Source organism: Puma concolor, chromosome D1, assembly GCF_028749965.1.
Source record: "Puma concolor isolate L17-30 chromosome D1, mPumCon1.1.hap2, whole genome shotgun sequence".
Taxonomy (NCBI): domain Eukaryota; kingdom Metazoa; phylum Chordata; class Mammalia; order Carnivora; family Felidae; genus Puma; species Puma concolor.
In genome coordinates this window covers 12,697,059-12,705,774 of record NC_141676.1, presented here as the reverse complement: position 1 = coordinate 12,705,774, position 8,716 = coordinate 12,697,059, and the positions used below count along the sequence as shown (strand labels likewise).

The window sequence follows — 8,716 nt, the reverse complement described above, 5'->3', positions numbered from 1 at the left end:
CCCTTAGACTTAGCTCGGCTGCATGATTTGGTTTGGCCCTGGAGCATGAGAGGAAGCGAGTTGTGCCCCCTTCTGAGCATGGAAGGCTCTGGAGTCCCCCTGCAGTCTCCCACTTTCCCCCTCTTTCCTCTATGAGGACACCAGCCATGGGCACGACATAGAGGCTCCTCTTACCTCAGCCCGAATCTGGGAGGGAGAAGGAGCAGACTCACCATGGACTCATGACAAACGGGAACACGAGTGAGAAATAAACTTATTCTAAGCCTGTGAGATTTGGGTGTTAATTGTTAATATGGCGGCCTCCGCTGCCTGATGTCTTCTTCAAGGGCAAACTTCTTTTCTTGGCTATGGCCCCGGGTCTATCTCATCTACCCTAACTCAGGTCATCCGGGCCTGTCAGGTAGGGTTCCTTGCTGCCTCCTCCAGAGGCAACGATTGTTGACTTTTATTAATTTTTGAAAAATATTTATTTTTTTGAGGGAGCAAGCGATAGAGAGCGAGTATGAGCAGGGGAGGGGCAGAGAGAGAGAGAGAGAGAGAGAGAGAGACAGACAGACAGACAGAATCTGAAGCTGGCTCTGTGCTGTCAGCACAGAGCCCAGTGTGGAGCTCAATCCCATGACCTTCAAGATCGTGACCTGGGCTGAAGCCAGCTGCTTAACTGACTGAGCCGCCCAGGGTAAATAAAAGCCCCGACTTTTATTAATTTTTAAAAGTTAGGGGCACTCGGGTGGGGTTTGTGAATTCAAGCCCCGCATCTGGCTCCCTGCTGTCGGCACAGAGCCTGATTCAGATCCTCTGTGCACCCCCGATCTCTGCCCCTTCCCTGCTCATGTGTGCTTTCTCTCTCTCTCTCTCAAAGTAAATAAATAAATAAATAAATAAAAAAAATAAAATTTAGATATAACATTTATTATAACATATATATAACATATATAACATATATATAACATATATACATATATATAACATATATAACATATATAACATTTATATAACATTTTATAATTTCAGATATCCAACATAATGATTTGACATTTGTCTCTGTTGTGAAATGATCACCGGTGAGCCTAAGTGGACAACCGTCACATTCATAGCTGCAATGTTTTTTCTTGTGATAAGAACTTTTAAGACCATTTAATAATCTACAGTATTATTAACTACAGTCACCATGCTGTACATTACATCCCATGATGTAATTTTATTTTATTTTTATAATATGAGATAATATAATATAATATAATATAATATAATATAATATATAAGCAATTTATTTTTATAATACGGGATAATATCATATAATATATAATATAAGCAATTTATTTTTATAATGTGAGATAATATTATATAATATATATAATATAAGCAATTTATTTTATTTTTATAATATGAGAAGGTTCTAGCTATTAATGGCAAGTTCTGTGTGACTCTGTTCTTGCAAACCTGGTTGACAGGCGATAGGATGCAATGAAAGAAAGTCCTGGGCTAAATTCTACCAAACTTACAAGTTCTGCCAAACAAACACGCGTTAGTAAGCAAGTACAAACAGCCGATAGTCCTGTCTGTAGGTTGGGAGGGCCCTTTCTCTCTCCTCAGGTACACTGACCAGCAAAGTTTTCACGAAAATCTCACTCAGAAGTGAAATATCGGTGTTCCTACACCAGTTCCGTCAGCTGGCAGGATCCTCCAGGAAGTAGAAAGATGGAGAACCAGAGGGCTGTGCGTTGTTACCACTCGGCGGTAAGTGGGAAAGACAATTGCGTGCCGTGAGCTCTTTGTGCTTCCTTCTGCATGGCACTGGGCTAAGTTCTACTCTTTTTTAAATTAAATTAAATTAAATTAAATTTAATTATTTTTTAATTAAAATTTTTCTAATGTTTATTTATTATTGAGAGACAGAGAGAGACAGAGCATGAGCATGGGAAAGGCAGAAAGGAGGAGACACAGAATCCGAAGGAGGCTCCAGGCTCTGAGCTCTCAGCACAGAGCCCCACGCGGGGCTCAAACTCACAAACTGCAAGATCATGACCTGAGCCGAAGTCGGACGCTCAACCGACTGAGCCACCTAGGCGTGCCCCTTGATAAGTTCTATTCTGAGTAATGCAAGTCCATGGGCTTAGACGGTATGTTCTTGAGGAATGTCCCCACAGGGAAGACTATATAAAGGCTATGGAAGCAGCCATAGCCATAAAGGATATCCTTTACTATCTTTGCGTCTTTTTTGATCAAGGGTGGAAATACATTAGCAGGGCCAGATCAAAGAACCAGAAAGCCAGAGTTGAAAGGACTCCTGGGAAACATCCCACCCAACGTGTCTGAGAGTGGGAAAAGAGGCCCAGAGGGAAGATGCTTGCTAAAAGTTATACACAGCCAGTGACTCTGGGGCTGGAGACCTGGTCTTTCTGAACAAAGCATATATCCTAAAATTACCTAACAATGCCCTAATAATGTACTGCTGTTCCCAGGCCCACTGGGGGAACTGGATCCTTTTGGATGAGTGCTGATTACTCATTAACCATCTGGGGCACAGATAGGCTATGTGCACATGGCAGTGAGCTCTTTTCCAGCTGAAATGATCTCCCTATTGACTGTCCCTGCTCATTTGGTGGGGTGGGGTGGGAGAAACATTCAGAATTATGTCATCCAGTCATAATGTCATTGGTGGGGGAAGTGAGGTGATGTTCTGTCTCCAGGGGAATAGAAGCATGCCCCACAGTGGTGACTGTTCTTAACATTTTTTAATGTTTATTTATTTTTGAGAGACAGAGAGAGAGACAGAGCATGAGTTGGTGGGGGGGGGGGCTGCAGAGAAAGAAGGGGACACAGAATCGGAAGCAGGTTCTAGTCTCTGAGTTGTCAGTGCAGAGCCCTATGCGGGACTTGAACTCACGAACTGCGAGATTGTGACCTGAGCCAACGGACTGAGCACCACCCAGGCGCCGCCCCCCTCCCCCCATGTGGTGTTTTAAAATAAGAAGTTGAAAGGCAACTGGGTGGCTCAGTTGGTTAAACGACGGACTCTTGATTTTGGCTCAGGTCATGATCTTGCTGTTGTGAGACTGAGCAGTGCCTCGTGCTCCATGCACTGAGCGTAGAGCCTGCTTAGGATTCTCTCTCTTTCCCCCTCTCTTGCTGCCCCTCCCCTGCGCATGCTCTTTTTCTCTCTCTCAAAAATAAATAAACATTATAAATAAATAAATAAATAAATAAATAAATACAACAATAAGTTGAATTTGAGAATGGAGATCCTCTGTATGCACATGGCTTAACTCTCAGGAGTGAGAGCAGTGACTTCCTACGGCGACAGGCCGTAACTATTGTTCCAGGAAATTCAGCTCAGAAGATAGGACCATAACTGAAGAAGTAACTTCACTGCTTGCTTCATGAAATCCCTGAAAAAGCCAATTTTATGTAAACAAATAGTTTGCTCGTCTGGGCAAACAGCTGTCCTATTCAGACTGTAGATTGCTCACCCGGGGGAAACAATGTCCTCCTCGGTAAACCTTCCTTCTCAAGGTTGGCTTTCAGGCCCTGCCTTCCCTGTACCTGCGGATCCTAAACTATAATGTCACAAACTTCATCCAGTCCTGATGTGCTCCCTGATTTGAAAGATCCACTTTAGGGGTGCCTGGCTGGCTCAGTTAAGAGCATGCAAACTCTGCATCTTGAGGTTGTGAGTTCCAGTCCCATGTTGGGTTGTAGGGATTGGTTTAAAAACAATGACATAAGTGGGGCACCTGGGTGGCTCAGTTGGTTAAGTGTCTGACTTTGGCTCAGGTCATGATCTCATGGTCTGTGTCTTCGAGCTCCGTGTTGGGCTCTGTGCTGACAACTCAGAGCCTGGAGCCTGCTTCGGATTCTGTGTCCCCCTCTCTGCTCCTCCTCTGTTTATTCTCTGTCTCTCTCTCTCACTCTCTCAAAAATAAATAAAACATTAAAAAAAATTTAATAAAAAAACAGTAACAAAAAATATTAAAAAAAAAATCTACCTTGAGGCGCCTGGGTGGCTCAGTCAGTTGGGTGTCTGACTTGGGCTCAGGTCATCATCTTATGGTTTGTGAGTTCGAGCCCCGTGTCGGGCTCTGTGCTGATGGCTCGGAACCTGGAACCTGCTTTGGATTCTGTGTCTCCCCCTCTCTCTGCCCCTCCCCTGCTCGTGCTCAGTTTCTCTCTATCTCTCAATAATGAATAAACGTTAAAAACAAAAATTTTTTTTTTAAATCTACCTTAACCCACTTGGGTCCAGACCCCCAAACTCTGTAAATATCTTCCATTGATTTCCTCCTTTTGAGACATCAAGATTCTGTGCGTTCTCTTACTATAGTAGGCCGGGCAAAGACAAGCTTCGGCTGAGCAAAGGTTTTCTGGTGGTCTTTTGAAGAGTTATCAGTTGACTATCTATTCTTTACCCAGGGTTACTGTACTTGAGAACATTTTGCTTCTTGCTTTTCCTCCTCCCTCTTCCCTCTTCCCCTCCCCTCCCCTCCTCTCCCCTCCCTTCCCCTCCCTTCTCCCTTCCCTTCCCTTCCCTTCCCTTCCCTTCCCTTCCCTTCCTTTTCTTTGGCCCTTTTGCTTCCTGTTTTGACTACTTGATAATCAGGAAGAAAAGTAGAGTTACAATGCCTTGTGAAGGTTACCTTGTCAGTATATCTTTTATGGGTACACAGGTTCACTGATAATTTCATGTGAATGTCAAGACTGGAAGACACCTTACATAGGTCACGTTTTCTTAATACCTCCTTTTGCCCCAGGAATAATTGAGGTTCTGGGACAACAGACCCTTCTCTGATTTGGAGGAGAGATGCTAAACTTTAGGCAAAATCACTCCTTCTCTAAGCTTCAATTTTTTGATCAATGAATCACTCTTGAAACCAGTCTGGACTGGCCACGAAAGAAACAGTGCCTTTATTCTTTGTTATGACTCACAGAGAAAACTCTGCGCTAGCATTAAGATGGGGCCCGGGAAGGGCTTGACAGAGAGGTAACCAGCTTAGGGCATTGGGGCTTTCTTTTGTGGCAAGAGGGCTGGGGCCAAGGCAGGGGTACCAAAGGTCCTTTCATGCTCTAATTCCTTCTGCCTTTTCTATCCCACTTCTGTTTTTCCTGTTCCAGGTTCCTTTTCAGGTGCTCAGTAGAAACTGGGAACTCCTGATAGGAGTCAAGACTCTATGGGACTAGCAGAAAGCTGGGCTCTGGTGGGAAATATGGGAGCAGCTCCTTGGAATTTTTGGAAGCAGTGGAAATAAACTTGCTGCATAATTTCCTGCAAAAATCCAAGGGGTTTTAGGCGCTAGAGTAGAGCCTAGGCTTTGGAATCAGCTGGGCTTGGGTCTACCAATTATGAACTATATTTGACCTTAGAGTTCATGGGCTCTCAGTTTCCTCATATATGCTGTGGGTACAACCTACTCACAGAATTCCTATGAGGGTTAAATGAGATAGTGTGTACAATGTGCTTCCCAGAATGCTTGGGACATAATATATGTTCAATAAATATTAGCTATTAATTATCATTGTTGGGAAAATGCCTTCCTCAGGTAGCAGTAGTATTTTGTTAGGCCTGGGCCTTAGAGAGGAATGACAGCTGGTGTTCTTTTTGTCATCTCCTGCCCCAAGACCTAAAACCCAAAGAGGAAGAGATCAGATATATATGAATAAATATGCCCCGATTAAGTACCCAGCACTGTTCCAGGCTCTGTGGGGATGAAACCAAGTATGAGGCTGGGCTCCCGTTTTAGTGAGCCTGCGGTTCCTCTGGGGAGGTGAGATGCCAGCCAGGTAACAGCGGTGAGCAGAGTCTGTGAGCGATAATTCCACAGTGTCCCAGTGATGAATGTACTTGTGTTTGCATGCCGCTCCCGGAAGTGGAAGTCTCATGACCAAAACAGGAACTGGTAAGAAAACAGGGGCTGGAAAAGAGTATAGTTCCCTGAGCCTCTGGAGTGCTGTCTTTGGCCATTGTCTCTTATCTGGGAATAGAGATGTGGAAGACAGATCAATGTCAGGGGCCAGGATCCGAGAGGAGCTTCTCAAAGCTTCAAAAGAAGCTTACCTCCAAACACATTTTGTGCATAAACAGAAGTCTGGAGGGATCTGGAAACACCCCTTTACTCTGAGTCTGGCTCCTCATGAGCTAGGTTTGACTTCCCAGTGGGCTTAAGGGCAAGAAATCCAATCTTTGTCTTGCTCCCAAGGCACCACCTGTTGGTCTAACTTCATGCCTGACCCTGATTTCACTCACGATGCTGCTTCCCTTGTTTTGAGCCAGGTTTGGAAATCTCATCTTCCTCTCCTGGCATTTGACCCGTGGCTCGTCCTTGGTTTGGAGTCACCACTCTGCTCTTCAGGATCTGATAACCTGTCCTGGGCTCTGACCCACCACAGGACCGCACGGTCGGCCCATCACGAGAGGCTGGCTGAGCATGTGTGAGCATCATGGAAGAAGATGGGACGAGGAAAGGTACAGATGGAGAGAGGTTTGCTTCGGGCTTCAGGGGCTGCCTCCTTCAGAAGGTGACTAGGATGCCCACGATGGGGAGGAAGAGAAAGCAGAAGGAAGAAAATGGCCCTGGCCTTGGCAACATCAGCACAGGTGGGTTGGTGGTTGAGAAGAGGAACGGAAGTAGGGACTAGTGATGCTGGGGCCACAGGAGAGCAAAATGAAGCTGTCATTTTGCGTGACCACATCACTGATAACCAGCAGTCAGTGCCTTGTTCAATGCCCAGAATGGATAATGCTGGGGGCCAGGGGGACAGTGTTTCAAACAAGCATCTACTCAACAGCACACTTTGTGCTAGTTTTTTTTTTTTTTGTCATTTGAGTATTTAATCTTTACCCAACTTTCTTGTTTACAAATCATGCCAGATTGTATGTTGTAAAACCGGATTGAGACATGGGTCTTGTCTGATTTTAGAACCCCTTAACTTCTGTTCTTGTGAATCTACATTTTTTTTCTGGCACAGCGTTTCTGGTTCACGGGGAAAGAGAAGGACATTTGGGAGTGTGACTTGGGGGCCCAGGAGGCGGCTTCATTACCTGATAGGTCTGGGCTGTATCGGGGGGCTTGTGATTTCCCAGTGACTGCTGGGCCTGGAGGAAAGGGAGTCAGGCAGGGGCACGGCAGACCGGGAGCTTGGGCAGGCCTGACACCTGGCTGCGTTTCTCTGCTCACGACATATAGAACGAGCTTGTTGCTGGTTTGTTGCTGGGGACCCCGCCAGCCTCATGGTTATGTGAACTTGTGGCTTCACGAAACTTCCTCCCCTGCAGAGAAATAATCAGGGAGATAAAAATAATAAAATAACAAGGTTGGAGAAATGATTCAGTGTAAGCACGACTAATGACAGCGGCTAAGACGTGCTGAACGCTAATTAAGGGCCTGACATCGTTCTAAGTGCTTTATAGACATTAAATCTCTTTTAATCCTCACAAACCACGTTATGAGGTAATTACTATTGACAGACACATTTTTCAGACAAAGAGACCAAGGTCATACAGCTTTGTGTGGCAGAACAGGAATCTGGTGCCCGGTCTGGCTGTCTCCAAATGCCGTGCTCGGAGCTCAAGGATGTGCGGCCTCCCCCAGGGAAATGAAAGCGGGCTGGGACACGGCTGCACCGGCATGGAGGCCACGCCTGATGGAGCCGCTGCAGAGAACCCCGCGAGGCTTGGGGACCGAATTCCAAACAATTCAAGGACAATCCGTTAGCGGTCATTCCAGTTATTTTTACTATATAAGAAAACTTCTTAAAATGTAGTATCTTAAAACCACATTCATTGGTTATTTTTCACAGTTAGGGTTAGGAGTTAGAGTAGGACTTGGGGCAAATCGTTGTCCTCCACACGGTGTGGACAGACATCACTCACACAGTTGCGTGCAGTTGGGCCGTCCTGGGAGGTCAAGGCCTTTCTCAACACCTGGGGCTTTGTGCTTTTCCATAGGGCCTTTCCACATGGCTAGCTGGGCTTTCTCACAGCACGGTGGTCTTAGGGTGGGCTTCCAAGATGGAAGAAGTGGACACCAACAGCCTTCTTCTTCTTCTTCTTTTTTTTTTTTTTTTTGATGTTCATTCATTTTTGATAGAGCACAAGTCAGGAAGAGACAGAAAGAGAGGGAGATGGAGGATCTGAAGCAGGCTCCACAGTGACAGCAGAGAGTCCAATGCGGGGCTCGAACCCATGAACCGTGAGATCATGACCTGCGCTGAAGTCGGACACCCAACCGACTGAGCCACCCAGGCACCCCCCAACTTTAAGGCTTTAAGATCTTTAAGTGTCGGCCCTAAAATCGGCACATTTTCACTTCTGCTGTGTGTTATTGGTCAGAGCAAGTCACAAATGAGGTTGCCAGAGAAAATACATGGTACCTACCTTACCGAATTTCAAATAAACAAAATAGAGTATTTTTTAGTATAAATATGTCTTATGCACTATTGGGATGTATTTATGCTAAAAATTATTAGTTGTCTGTCTGAAGTTTGATTTAAAAGATAATTAATTTTTTTTAATGTTTGTTTTAGAAAGAGAGAGACAGAACATAGGCAGGGAAGGGACAGAGAGAGAGAGGGAGACACAGAATCCAAAGCAGGCTCCAGGCTCTGAGCTGTCAGCACAGAGCCTGACGTGGGGCTCGAACCCATGAACCGTGAGATCATGACCTGAGCCGAAGTCAGATGCTTAACTGACTGAGCCATCCAGGTGCCCCTGAAATTCGAT

General features: G+C 45.4%; 1 long non-coding RNA gene across 1 annotated transcript; it reads left to right on the top strand.

Annotated features, from left to right (window-relative positions):
* Nucleotides 1–6,283: 6,283 nt before the first annotated feature.
* LOC147576460 (uncharacterized) lies at nucleotides 6,284–8,435 on the top strand. The gene is made up of 2 exons (XR_015241413.1): nucleotides 6,284–6,592; nucleotides 8,085–8,435. It is a non-coding gene; the product is annotated as an uncharacterized LOC147576460 (long non-coding RNA).
* Nucleotides 8,436–8,716: the final 281 nt, after the last annotated feature.